Genomic DNA, 12,749 nt, shown 5'->3' with positions numbered 1-12,749 from the left:
GCAAGAAAACCCTGACATCCTTGTAACAGTAATTTCTTGGCAGACATCATTGATATTACAATTACTAAGGGATTACACATTTCACTGATCACATTTACTTCTATTCCTTCTAGACTCTTCAGGTTTACATTTTTCAATCTACAGTCGACATTCCCATAGTAATGAAACAACCAATCCATTCCCAAAATCACTTCAAACTCATCAAAGGGTAATTTCATCAGATTAGCAGGGAATTCAATTCCCTGAATCTTTATGGGACACCCCTTACAGACCTTGTCCACCTGAGCACTATGCCCTAACGGATTAGTTACTATCATTACATTACTCGTAGCTTCTAAGGGAATTCTCAATTCTTTTACTAATTTACTAGTAATATAAGAATAATTAGAACCCGGATCAATCAACACAATCACTAATTTATCATACAACTGAAAAGTACCTGTTATAATATCGGGATCATCACGTTCATCACTTGTTTTTAAATTGTATACCCGAGCAGTAGATCGAACTTCCGGTTGTATAGAGGATTCAGACTGGTTCCTTCCTCTACCTCTTCCTCATCCTCTTTGTGAGGCAGAACCAACTCTTTCAAATGATGCAGGCTCGCCAACTAATAACGGGCAGTCCCGGATAAAATGTCCAACCTCTCCACATCGGAAACAAGTCCCTGAAGCCATACGACATGCACCAAAATAGTTCTTCCCACAATGCTGACATTGTCTCGCTTGATCTTGAGTGGCTCTTCCAGTACCCGATCCCACTGACTGTGTCTGTCTAGGTCTTACTTGACTTGATCCTCTAGCAGATGATGCAAATGATTCTGATCTAGCTTGTGATCGAAATCCTGAATCTCTTCCTCTTTTTGGTGGTACTGAGCTGGAAAAAGCACCCGTCCTCTTTGATGTCTGAACCCTTGAGCCCCCGAATCTTTCATTCTGAGCTCTTTCAAGAGCTTTTGCACAATTAATCACCTCTTGAAATGAGGACAAGTTTAATACTATCAACATTTCTTTAAGTCTAGGGCGCAAGCCCTCCACGAACCATTCACAAGCATCTTTTTCAGTAGGCACAAGCTCAGCTGCAAACCTGCTCAGCTTATTGAACTCACATTCGTACTCATATACAGAGTCGCTCATCTACTTCAAATTCATAAACTCCTGATTCATTTGTCGAATAAACTAATCTCCAATATACTTGTTTTTAAATTCTTCTATAAACAAAGACCAAGTCAACTGGTCATTTGACATCCTCATGGTGGCGTTCGTCCACCATATCCTCGCCTGACCCCTCAATAAAGATACATCTCCATCTAACTTCTCCGCTTCGGAACAGTGGAGACCACCTAGCATAATTTTCAAATCATTCAACTAAAGATCCGCTGACACTAGACCTTCTTCAGCTTCTCCTTTAAATTCGAGAGCTCCTAAACCTCTCAACTCTTTTGCTACATTCATTCTTTGAGTTAGTGGAGCAGAAGGTTGAAGACGCGTCAGAATAGTGTCTAACATTCTGAAGAACGTATCCTAATCTTGCACAGGCACTCCTTGAGATGTCTGTTCTTCACCTTGCCTGGCCAGGGCAGGTGAATTACTACTTTCAGCTGGCCTATCTTCTCCTGCTTCACTTCGGGAGCTATTATGTCCGAACATCTGATAAAATAAACATATTGTTCTATTAGCAAAACAACATACTCATACTATACCAGATAAGAATTTCTCACAATATGTTGGCATGTATTCCACCTAAAGACTCTATACACTCTAGTTTATGCCTAGAATCGGCTAAACCATAGCTCTGGTACCATTAAATGTAACACCCCCAACCCGTACCCAACTCGGATACGATTTAGAGGTATTACATTGACTTTTAAAACACAACTCTTAACAAATAATAGCAAAATACTTGAACTTATATTAACAAAATACGATAATATACATATGGTAATATAAGTTTACCAAAATATTCAGAGCATACACAACTTAACCCTTTAATTACATGCCAACTTCCATTTACATAACAGAATGACCTACTGATTAAGTTGCTTCTGATCTAATGGTTGCAGGAGTAATGCTGTCCAGCTGCTTAACCTGTCTCGTCTACTTTCTCGGATCCTACGTGTGAAACACTCACACGCTAAGTCATTGACTTAGTGAGGTAATGTAATAATAATAACAAGGAAATGTAATGAAAATGTCATAATGATATAAAATGGGATGAAAGTGTATACTTAATCCATGTAGTTTACATCCCCATTATCCTTACCTGTAAGCATATAACTTTAACATTCATGAATTTGTATTAATAAATTTATTGGCCCATGATATCATATTGAGAACCTAAGGTATGTGAGTATTGTGAGGTTGTGCACTATGCTGTCACCACAGCTCGTATAAATGCACCGAAGTGCCGCGTAGAATTGCACCGTAGTGCCATATAATAATGTCCATAAGGACCACATAGAATTCCTTAAGAATCATATACATATACTAGGGATCAAGTATGTATCTCCCAAGACTTCACACATGTTCCAAAGAATATATATAGATCCCGAAGAACCGCATAGAATTTTATCCCGAAGGACCGCGTAGACCCTTTACCCTTGGCATGCCAACTATACCTATAGTTCTCATCTACATAACATGGTCTTTTACATTTCACGTAGTTTATATCGCGTAGACATGTAATTTCTTACCTTTTCACATAACTCATATAACTTTTCCTGCACATTCATGTCACATAATGCATTTTATATGAATTCATGTCATGTCTCATAATACAAATATGATCATGTATCAAGATATAAAATCTAGACTTATCACAAGTCTAGAATTGAGTATATTTCTATAATCATACTATACATATGCACTCACCTATATTTCCTTGCTTTTTTCTCGATTGATCTTACTGGGCAATTGTTCGTGAACTTGATTAAGCTCTGTATCTACATAGTAATTCGTTGATACTTATTAGTATACTAATTAATATATTCTAAACTATCATTTCTTAGGCTAAAAGAAAAGCTATTTCCATATTTTAATGAAGGTATGCATCGATGCACTATACAGTGTATCGATGCATTCCCTATCGGTGCATCGATGCACTACCTGTGCATCGGTGCATAAATGACATTCGATGTTTGCATTTTAAGGGGATGCATCAATGCACTCCTTATGCATCGATGCATTAATTGCATTTGATTTTTGTTTATTTGAGAGTGCATCGATGCACATTGAAGATGCATCGACGCACACAACCTAAAAATCCCATTGCAAGCACGAAATTCACTCTTTTCATCTCAACTCTTCATCTTTCACCTCCTTTAATATTTCTAACTCTTATACACCTACTTAAACTGATTAATACCCATTTAATACCTCTTAACCTTATAAATCCAATCATTAATACCGAATTCAAGAATCTTACTCAAATTTTAACATGTTCTAAATCTAGTTCTAACACTTCATATCATTTACTTCCACTCATGACAAGTCAAATTTAACTTCTAAATCCATTTATTCATCCTTATTCAAGATTTCACTTATCCACTTCTTATCTTTAATGCTTCATAACTCACCAATCTTTCAGTTTCTATAATATTTTTCATCTCCATAATCTTTCCTAAAGCTTCATAAATCAAACCCATACTTTAATTTGAAACTTTAATTTGAAGGATTAACCAAAAGAAATCAAACTTACCTTAGGTTTGGGTGCTTCACGTTGAAGAAGAAAATGAAGAAGAAAGAAGAATCAAGAGTTATCTGGAAACTCTTGTTTCTTTCCCTTGGGTATTATAATACCCAATATCTAATATTTAATTATTACCTTTACTCAATGACCCTTTTACCCTTTTAATTCTCATTCACTTATTAATTCATCCTACACCAACATCTTTTAATTAATTCCTTCACTTTTCAATTTATTTAATTTGATCACTGAAATTTTAAAATCTTACACTTTAATCACTAACCTGGTATTGAGGATGTTACATAGAATATATATTTGACATTTATATATTAGATTTAGTTTGATTAAAGATTTAATTAATTAGTATGCACTTTTGACATTTGGTTAAATATTTGATTATTTTGAATTCGGGTTATTTTTTTGGTGATTTATGAAGTCATGAATTAAATGCATGTTTAAGGAATTTTTCAGAAACAATCAAAGACTTGAGATTTTGATTTTTGGTAGCACCATTTATGCAACCTTATTTTGGGTTATTTTGGATATTGCAGTGCAATAAAAAATTTCAGTTTTAACATTTGATTGTTATAGAAATATTAATATTTAGTTTGAGACGACTTAATTAAAGTAATAAGTCGTTAAAGTGACCTCAATTATGGAAAAATATTTTATTTTCAAATATAAATGTTATGTATATGTAACTTAGGATATGCTAGTATTGATCAACCCAAAGGAAGATTAATAGTTAACATAATCGCATGTACAATTTTGGTAATAAACATGTGATAATTATTCTGTTTGATGTGTGAAATAAATCGACCCAAATGAAGATTTTTTGCTTAATATGTTCTAATTATCAGTGTTTGGTTACCACATCAGATACTATTTAAGGTGAATATTTTGTCTAAAGATGAAATATTAATGGAGTATTTGATATCTTAAGATAAAGTTTAAGTGTATTCAAATTTATTATTATTTTGGTTATCTTTTAATTTAATTAAAATAAAACATTAAGACAAACTAATCGATTGACAATATATATGGTTTTATTTATATTGTTAATGCAATATATATATATATATGTGTGTGTGTGTGTGTGTGTGTGTGTTTGTATTTATTCAATTTGGTTTTTCAGTTTTGATTGTTCGTTAATAGAATATATATTTTGAAACAAATTAATTCATATTTTGGCTAGGTCTGATATTTTGATAGATTAGTTGAAACAGAATGTCGCCAAAGTGACATCTTTTGTGTAGACTAATCCATTTGAAATATCACGATGATTATGTGTTTCTTGTAATTCATGCGTTTATTAATTGGCTCAAAGGAAAGTTAATATTTGGCTGAATTTCAAGCGACACTTGTGGTGATAATATGTGACAATTATAAAGTATTTCATGTGAGCATTACATTAATCCAAATATTAGTCTATTGTTCGACATAGCTTATTGTCAATGTTTGATTACTACAATAAGATTATTGTTTACTGTTCATATTATTGTCCAAAGACTTGATATTGATGCAGTGTTTGGTATCTTGTGACGGGAATTGCCATTATTTTGAATTTATTTGTTTACTTAAGATGTGAGCTTTATTTTTATTTATATTTTATTCTATATTAAAATTATTTATTTATTTATTGCTACCACAATATCAACTCTATGGAAAATTGCACTTAGGAAAGTGGTGAAAGAATGAAAAAAATGCACTTACATAAACTTTTGGCTCTATAAACATGGACTTTGCGCTAAGGAAAGAACAATTCCCACCTCTCATGGGGATAACATCCTTAATTGGATTTTGAGAGGTAAAATTTGTTCAAATTGCATGATTCTAGTGGTCATGAAGCACAACATTTTAGAAGTCTTTAGGGGCACATAATCTGAAAATTTTACTTAGGCCATTGGTTTTCTTGATGAAATTGAGAAATATTTTCCCAAAAACACTAAGGTTTAAATGAAATCATTTTTGACTTATTTGATTTCTACAAAGTATAAGGGTCAAGGAAATGTGAGGGAGTATGTTATGGATATGTTTCATATTGCTTCAGGAGTTAAGACAATTAAAGATCGAGTTTTTCTGAACAATTACTTATTCTTGTGATTTCGGTATCGCTTCCTATAAAGGTTAATTAACTCAAAGGGAGAAATGAACTCTAAATGAGCTCATTTTTCTTTGTGTGCAAGAGGAAGAAATATTGAAGCATAATAAGGTTGAAAGTACTCACTTGAAAAGTTCCAACTTAAAAGAAACAACAATATGTTACAAAGGGTTTTTCTCTTTAAGTAATAAGTTAAGACATATGAAGGAAAATTAAATTCTAAAATAGTAAGCAACTACTTTGGTTAATCTATATGATTTAGGGGTTATAAGTTTTGTGATCTCATAACTAGAAATATTTCTAAGATGAGATCTATAATATTATTTTTGAGGATGTTGAGTTTTTAGGGAGAAATAAGGTTTGAGGAATTGATTTTAAGGAGGAATTGAATCATAACTCAATTTTTATTATCACTTTTGATGATATCCATGTGTTTATACATGTCGTTATTCAAGAAGTGAATCTAGAATCTCAATAAGGTTATTTTGAACAACTCCCCATTTAAGATGAGAATTATTTCAGAAGAACAAACTCAACAACCTCATAGAACTAGTGTCATTAAGAAGATCAACGAGATGAGAGAAATATTATTATGTTTCTACAAGAAATAAAGATGACAATATAATGATGAAAGATAATCTAATCAACTTTTATCATGCCATAAAAGTTATGACTCTTTAAGTGGATTAATGTCATGTAAGAAGATTATAAGTTCTATACAAGATAATAAAGTTTGTGGACTTGTTTCATTGCTTGTAGGTGCAAATTTGATTCATTATAAATGTATATTTATTATCAAGATGGATGAAAGTGGTGATGTTAACAAGTATAAGGCATGTCATGTATATAAAGTATACACTCAGAAAGTAGGCATTAATTTTGTAGAGATTTTCTCTTTGATTTCATTGAAAGACTTTTTCAGGATAATTATGATACTTGTTACTCATATTTTATTTGAGTTACATAAGTTGGATTTCAATATTGTGTTTCTCAAACATTGATTAAATATTTTATACGGTGCAATTAGAAAATATGTCTAATGATACAAAATTAATGATATGCAAATTAAGGAAATTCATTTATGAATTTAAGTATGACTCTTGTTAATTGTATAACAAATTTCACCAAGTGATGACGATTTGGTTTTGAGATAAATTTGGTTGATAATTGTATATACTATATTGGGAGTAAACCAAATAATACCCCTTATTGCTAAAGAAAACAAGTTTAGTCTGATCAGTTCCCTAAGGACGATTTTGAAACTAAGATAATGCAAAAGGGTTCCTTATACTTCAAAATAAATAAAGAATTTGATGTTTACTCAAGTTTATACACATGAGACATAACGTATGATTTTAGGATATTAAGCAGATATTTAAGCAATTTGGGTATGAATCATTAGATAGCAGCCAAATCGATTCATATAATACATTTAAGAACAAAAAATGTTACATGCTCACATATTGGAAGTCTAGTAAGTAAGAGATCATCAGGTTTATGGACTCTGACTTATTGGAATATGAATGCAAAGTTTTGTCACATGAACGGCTAATTATGGATTAATAAGAAAGACCACTTGAGTTATTTTGTGACAACTAAGTTGCAGTTAGTTATTCCATATATGATAGAAACACCTTAAGTCTAATCACATAGACATTATGTTTCTGTTTGTAAAAAAAATTCAGTGATTATGTGTTTACAGTGCATGTTGGTACAAACTCATAAACTACGCGCTTACTAAAGAACTGTTACCCAAGGTCTTTCATGAGCACGCTACTCATGTGGGTGTAATGTCATTTAAGGATATTTTGTTTTAGTGGGAGTTTGTAATATTAATGCTCGTTTGTTATAGACATAATTTCAGTTACTTCAATTTAAGGATATTTATGTTAAAATTATTTTCTGCAAAAATAAAGTTTGTTTTAATTATCCACACTCTGGTTTTGGTAAAATTTTGATCTCACTAAAGATGACAGTTGGAAATAGAAATGTGTGGTTCACATTCCATGTAATTTTGATTCTACATTCCATGGTTGATCTATGTCATTTGACTATGTTTGTATACGTGAACATTGATGAGTCTAGTCATGATAGATATGGTAAAGGCCGCTTTGATCTTATATGAATATAGATGATAGACAAAATTGTTATAGAGTACTTATTATATAATAGCAAATTTTGAGCTCTTAAGGTTGTATATTTTTCATGAAACATATGTTGCCCCTAGTGGGAGATTGTTGAATTAAAATTCATATTCGAACTCAAATATGTATAATGTACAATGTTATCATAAAGTATGACACAACATTAAGTAACCAATTATGTTATATGTGTCATGGGTACTAAAGTGTAGATACCATAAGTTGTATTTATAATTTGATGAGGGGCATAATTATAAATATGTAATAGATTGACATAATATTCAATCTATATAAATAGGTAGTGGTCCCCAAGAAATAAGTTAACTTGTATTTGCTCTTATCTCGTCAGAGAGTTTATACTCAAGAGAAAACTTATGTTCTTGGTAGATCACAACTAAATAAAGATTTAAGGAACTCAACTTATCAATTAATTCAGGTACGCTTCCACAAATATAATATTTATTATTCTTGATGATTTAGTATGATTAGATTCTGATTATTTTTATGGTTTGTTCTAACATATTATTGAGTTATAGAGGTGTGAGTCTCGTGATTCACTTGTAACCTCAGACTACGTCATAATTTATGTTTGTGTGTTGTGAATAGGTTTTTAAGTTTCATGACCCAAACCTCATTCTTGTTTTGATATTGCGTTTATGGTTAATATAATTTTAATATTAAAAATATTAGTGACATGTTTATGTAAATTATTATTTTCAATATTAAAAATATAAATTCTTTGATTACTTTAATAAAAATAATAATTTAACACGTGTAATATATGAATGAAAAAAAACATTAATAAATTTCAATTAATATAATTTAAAATTTAAAATCTAATATCTAATATCCAAAACAAATATTTTATTTTATCATTTTAAACTTTTAAATAATTAAATTTAAAATCAATCTCTCTCATATTGCTTTAAAATATTTTTAAAAACAATATCAAATGTTCTTAATAATTATATTCATAGATAGTATGTCCCGTAGAAAAAAATTGCCGACCTGAAGATCTCGCTTGGGTCAGCAAGCCAGCCCATTTAAGTAAAGAGAGACTTTGTTCGTTTTTAGGGGGTTTAGGGTTTTTAAGCCGTAACAGATTGCCGCCAACCACCTTCCCGGTTTTTTTCCCCTGGAAGTGTCAAAGCCATATCGGCGGGATGCCTCAATTGGAAGAGAAGCCAGAAGAAGCACCGAACGGTGCTGCAGCATTGGAAGATGACAAAGAAGAAGATTTTTCCTTGTCATTCTATTCTGAAATTGGCGAGGCATTGGATTATTTGGATTCCAAGGATGATGAGGAGTCCTTCGATGGTTCTTTCGCGCTTACTTCTAGGCGACCTAACGCTCACGGCCTAATTCCTCCGCTCTTCAACCTCTCTCTAACCGTAACCAGAAGTTCTCTAGTCATATTCGAGCTTCCCCTTTAGAGGTAAAAATACATTATTATTGCTAAATTTAAGTTTATTGTTCTTGTTTTGTCTCGTTTCTTTTAATTGGTTTGGTGTTTGAATTGAATGGTGTAGGAGTGGGAAGGGAGGTTAAATGTTGGAATGTCTAATTCAGTTACAACTGCAATTCGTGAAAGTGTTCGTGACATGGCCATCGGTAAAAGAAAAACTACTAAGAAAGCTGATCGTGCTACTGTTGAACTGGTGAAATACTCATAATTGATCGATCTGAACATTTTAATGATATTTTTTCTTCTTATTACTACCAGTCTTTTGGAAGATTGAGTCGCTCATGATGATGTTCAGCAGGCTATTGATCCAAGAACTCGTATGGTTCTGTTTAAAATGCTGAACCTAGGTGTATTTCATGATATAAATGGCTGCATCTCAACTGGAAAAGAAGTATGTAATGTGATTTTATTGTTGGATGTTAATTTCTTATGCATCAATTTGTAATATCATAGTTTGATGAATTCATGTGATATTTAGTTTGTCCTTTGTACAGGCAAATATATATCATACAACAAAATCGGATGGTCAGGAGCTGGCAATCAGAGTGTATAAAACTTCTGTTTTGGTTTTCAAGTAAGTGGGTTTTTTATTAGATAACTGGACTCAAACATCTTCTATTTATTCCCAACATTGTACGACATTACTCCTTTTCATTTGTAAGTAGTTAGTAATGGTGAGATGAGGGCACAGGATTTAAGCATAAATTTTACATTCCATTTGATATTGTTTTTGGATGAATGTCCTCAATTTCATTATAGATATTGGCTTGTCTCTTGTTCCATATTTTGTGTATCATATTAATTTTGTAAGAACTTCCATACGATTTTATACTCCCACAATATTAAATTCCATGTTTTTGTGCCAGAGTTTATATATATTACCAATGTAATCAATTGGTTTCTAATAATAACTTCAGGGATCATGATCGATATGTGCAAGGTGATTACCGATTCAGATATGGTTATTGTAAGCACAATCCTAGAAAAATGAACATAGGCTGAGAAAGAAATGAGGAATCTTATGAGATAAAACAAAAAATATTGTTTCTTAAAGGTTGACCGTTGCTTCTGTTAATAGAGGCACATCAATAATTATGTGTGCATCATTTTTGTTTGCATTCCATCAGTGGAGATGTTTGTTTTGAGTTGCAGGCTTAAAGCTGCAGGGATTAGGTGTCCAAACCCCTTACTTTTGAGACTTCATGTGCTGGTCACGGAATTCATAGGTATGTGAAATCTTTATCATTATTACTTAAAGTCTGTCTGACAATCAGGACATAAACAAGTGGTTTTACCGTTTTTGTTATGCTGTTTTTACATGGGTTTTTGGTGCTAAAACTGTGATGCCTTATTATCTTTAGACAAGTTACGGGAATGTTATTTGGAGGTGTCTCCTTATGTTAAGTAACAATAACATTATTCTGGGCTACCCAAAATGTTTTAAATTATATTACTTCATTTTTCTCTTTCTTTTCTCCATATGCTTAACTTCTTGGCCCATTTTCCCTTGATGATAGTTGCAATGCGGATGTTATACCATAAATGCAAACTAGTTCATGGAGATCTCAGTGAATATAACATACTTTATTTCGAGGTGATGACTAGTATTTTCAATTCCCTGCTACTGCTAATACAAGTTTCTTTCTGCCCTTCTTTTTGTAGATTTTGAGCAAAAACAGATCTTTAAGTTATTCTGGGTTCATTTGAAAATTTTCCACTTTACAGGGTCATTTATACATAATTGATGTATCTCAATCGGTTGATGTTGACCACCCCACACGCCCTGGATTTCTGGCGTGAAGATTGTGTTCATGTTTCTGTATGTTTCCTTCTTCATTATTTTGGTTCCTTCCTCCAGTCTCCCTTAAATAAGAAAACTTGTTATGCTTTTCTTGTCATGTAGTAACTATTTATTTGGATGAGAGGAATGCAACATTGTCATTGACCAACTGGACAACTTGCTAGAGCTGATCATACATTGTACCCATGCAGTATTTTTTTAGAGAACATGGTGTTGCTGTCATGACAATTCAAGAGTTATTCGACTTCATAGTGGATCCAACAATCACGGACGAGTCTGTGGATAGTTATTTGGAAGAGGTTTATCCTTTGTATTTGCTTCACACTTTCCGTATAAATTCAAAAATATATCTATATTCACGCTTCTATCTTAATATATATTATTTCAGGTTCAACAAAAGATTTTAGCAAGAGGAGATATGTCTGTGGAGGATGAAATTGCAGATTCTGTGTTTATTCAGGTTTGTTAAAATAAATCCGACTTTTCTCTGGGATGCATCTAAGTCCATCCTTTTCTCAACAATGTGCAAAAGTTTATGTCAGCCAACCTGCTTTGATTTATACCCGCTTTCGTATATCATTTGCTAATATCCTCTTATGTCACAGAAAGTTCCACAAGAGACCTTGTAACCTATGCTTGGTCTAGAAAGTCTTTCCCTTTTGCTCACAACATATCTTGAAGATTTACCATCTGTTTTTTTGCAATGAAGTTTCAAGATTTTGCATCATACTTGCATTAAGATAGAATATGAGGTTTTATAAATTCGTTGTGAATATTAACTTAATGATTATTTGTTCCTTTTCTTCAGTCATATATTCCTAAGACACTAGATCATGTCAAGAATGCTGAGGACATAGTATGGATAACAAGTGGTAAGGACACCGGAGATTTATATTACAAGACTATCACAGGACCAAAGGAGGCTCTCCCTAAAGGTCAATCTTCACCAGTGGAGCAGCAGCAGCAGCAGCAGGATAATAACACGGGAACCGTAGAAGGGTCTATGACCAATTCATCTGGCCAGCCTAATTCTCAGGAGAGTGAGTCCGAAGCTGAGTTCGCATCTGATTCTGAAACAGGTGAGGATGAGGAGAACTCGAGTGACTTGGAAAAGAAGGTTCTGTCGAATGATAATTCGGCCCAGGTTGACAAAAAAGCTGTTAGAAAAAAGAATAAAAAGAAAGTCAAAGGGGAGAAAAGGGAGGCTCGAAAGACTAAAGTGCCGAAAGCCGTAAAGAAAAGAAAGAAGAAATTGGCGAAAGCCTACAAAACTAGGTAGAATTCTTCCATTGAAGGATTCAAAGGAAAAAAAGAAGGTAATTTTACACAAGGCAAACTACGGAAGTTAAATCTATTTTATGAAGTACCCTGAACTTTTTCCCATATTATTTTCACAATTAGTGTCGATTTTGTAAATTATTATGCGTTGGCGACACATTAATGCATTTTAATGCAACAGGTAAGGAATCTTAGCAATTCGTATTTTTCTACAATTTTTCGAACTTTAATTCATTACTTCATCTATGTTCTTTTTTTAATTATTTAATTTTTGTGTCA

General features: G+C 32.5%; 1 pseudogene; it reads left to right on the top strand.

Moving 5' to 3' along the window:
- Positions 1-9,030: 9,030 nt before the first annotated feature.
- LOC120124794 lies at positions 9,031-12,648 on the top strand (annotated as a pseudogene).
- The last annotated feature ends 101 nt before the right edge of the window (positions 12,649-12,749 follow it).

The sequence above is a fragment of the Hibiscus syriacus genome, unplaced genomic scaffold, assembly GCF_006381635.1.
Source record: "Hibiscus syriacus cultivar Baekdansim isolate YM2019G1 unplaced genomic scaffold, ASM638163v2 tig00110429_pilon, whole genome shotgun sequence".
NCBI lineage: Eukaryota > Viridiplantae > Streptophyta > Magnoliopsida > Malvales > Malvaceae > Hibiscus > Hibiscus syriacus.
Note: the sequence above shows the minus strand (reverse complement) of the source record. Positions and strands in the feature narration are given on the sequence as shown.